Source organism: Papaver somniferum, chromosome 1 (assembly GCF_003573695.1).
Source record: "Papaver somniferum cultivar HN1 chromosome 1, ASM357369v1, whole genome shotgun sequence".
Classification (NCBI taxonomy): Eukaryota; Viridiplantae; Streptophyta; class Magnoliopsida; order Ranunculales; family Papaveraceae; genus Papaver; species Papaver somniferum.
In genome coordinates this window covers 200,193,871-200,196,577 of record NC_039358.1, presented here as the reverse complement: position 1 = coordinate 200,196,577, position 2,707 = coordinate 200,193,871, and positions in this window count along the sequence as shown.

Sequence of the window (2,707 nt, the reverse complement as noted above, 5' to 3'; positions counted from 1 at the left end):
TCAAACTCTATTCTAAGCAAGCTTGTTCCTAAAGTTTAGGAACTTAATAGCTAAGTTAGGAAAACTTGTTCCCAAAGTTAGGGCTTCTTAATGGGACAAGTTAGTTTCTCTATATATAGGATTAGAATTAGAGGTGTAGATATAATCTAACCTAGAAGAGTTGTAAATACTTGTGCTTAAGGTTTTGGTCTCTTTGTTGGGAGGGTCGTGTGCTACTGTGAAGGTCAATATCGGTGTGAGAGAAAAACTTGTAGAGAAAGGATTTTGGAGTTTTAGTGTTTAGGGTTTGGGGCTTTGCCCTTAACCAAATCTCGAGGGTTTCCATGTTTCTCCTTTGTTATTAGCAACTGTGAAGACGGTGTAGAAGAGAAGACATGAGGCTGGTTTAAGGAATGGTTAGAGAATTGATTGCTATGGTTTCTTCAATGGTGTTCTCGGGTATGTCTTGTTAACTCTTTGGGTCTTGTCTTGGGTTGCGTAAAGAGCATGTAATGGTCTTTGATTTAATATAAGTTTTTCTGGTGATGTTGGTCGTGGATGTAGCGTGTAAAGGTGAACCACGTATATCTTTTGTTGTGGTTGTGTGTGCTTGTTTATCTTCTGCCTCTCCTATTATTTCTCACGGTTTGGTTCAAATTACCAATTTCCGTTTGTGATCCTGTGATTCCGCTGCGCTCGGGGTGCCAATTTTCCCAACAACTCATTACTTCAAGAAAGCTTCAGAGGTACAAATTGATTTTTCATTAAGAATGGAAGTCATGGTCTACCTTGTTGATGATGCATGCTATAAATTTTGTTAAAAATGCATGTCCACGCTTAAGTTTCTGCAGAAACAATTTGTAGAAATCTAATAAAACATGAAGCTCATTAAGATAGCACACTAGTTCAGTTGTCATCTTCATCTGATCCTAATCTATGTTTGAAGCCATCTTTCACTCTTCATGCTCATGAGAAGCCTGTTAGCTCGATTTCATATTGTCCGGCTGCTCCTAAGTTATGCGTATGTTCACTAGTCAGTCCCTTTAGCTTCGTACGAAGATCATTGAACTCTTGTTATGGACTTTCAGCATCGAGGAATGGTTGTAATTCCTTCTCTGCACATCCATAAAGTTTTTCTAATCCTCGAAAACACTAACATGCATTTATGGGGTATGCAAGTGACAGCCGTGAACTGTCTTTGCAACACATCATTGAGAAAGTCATTAGAGAGATCAACAACTGCACCATCTTCTAAAACAACATCAACACCATTCCCAGAAACTGGGTCACCAACTGCAGTAACATAAAATCCGGACACCCTCCATTTATCTCAACTGGTTTGTCTAAACCATGTAGAAGAAAACCAACCCTGCACTATTGAGAGGACCTGCAACAACGTCTCCATTGACCACACCTTCTCTGCCCTTACAAGACTTCTTCCAACCATGTATATGCATGCATCTGCAACATAGCCGCATTCGAAGACAACCCAAAACCCTCTCTCAAGCCAGATATGTGTTCAAGTTGTTAGCAGTCAATTCCCCGTAGAAGGTTTATTTTCTTTAGAACAAAGATGCATGTCACACAAGTGCTTCAAGAGAGAACCCTTGGCTAAACCTCTACCGTTAATCCCATCCCGACAGCCATGAAAATGGTTGAAAGGAAAGTGATAGATATTTTCGCCTGGAGCAGCTGCATCAGTTTGAGAGGAAGAACCCAAGAACTCCTGTGTAACACCCTGTGTTTTTAGCATGACGCATGCTAAAAGATGCGCCATGGACTGAGATGAAGCTTCATCCAAAGCTTCTGTTGGGTAGGAAAAGGAACACTGGCCCATGGCCAATACGTTGACAATGTTCAACCAACATGGCTGGACATCGGGTTGGCAGCGGAAAACCAACATGGCTGGACAACGGGTTCCCAGCTGAAAACCAACATGGATGGACATCGGGTTGGCAGAGGACAACCAACATGGATGGACAACGAGTTGGCAGTAGACAGCCAACATGGCTGGACATCTGGTTGGCAGCGGACAACCAACATGGCTGGACAACGGGTTTGCAGCGGACATCCAACATGGCTGCACATCGGGATGATAACGGACAACCAATATGGATGGACATCGGGATGGCAGCGGACAACCAACATGGATATACATCGGGCTGGCAGCGGACATCCAACATGGCGGGACATCGGGTTGGCAGTGGACAGCCAACATGGCCGGGTATATGGCAACGACCATGAAAAGTAAAAGTGGGGAGTTTCTGAATGATTTTTCCTCCCCTAATCAAAGTTGTAAAAATGTTAAGTTAACATATATGGGGAGGGGTACTTGGTTGAAGGTGCATATACGGACCATGCACCAAGTGAGATAGCCTTAGAGATGTACATCCATCACGGCTGGACATCGGAGTGGCTTATTATTTACTGTTACGATAGAAGATGCAAGATCAGATCACACAACTACGATAAAAGTAGTATCGGTATGGCTTCACAATCCCAATGAAGTCTTTAAGTCGTTAATCAGGTTTTAGAAGAAGGAAACCCAAGGTTAAAGGAGCAAACTAGTATCACGCGTAAGGTGTGGGGATTAGTTTTGTACAATACTAGATGTCTCCTTTATATAGCCTTTCAAATCAGGGTTTTTCCTCAGTTACGAAGCAATCAATATTCACCGTTAGATGAAAACATGATTTAGATTCAATCTAATATTTCTCAACCGTTAGAT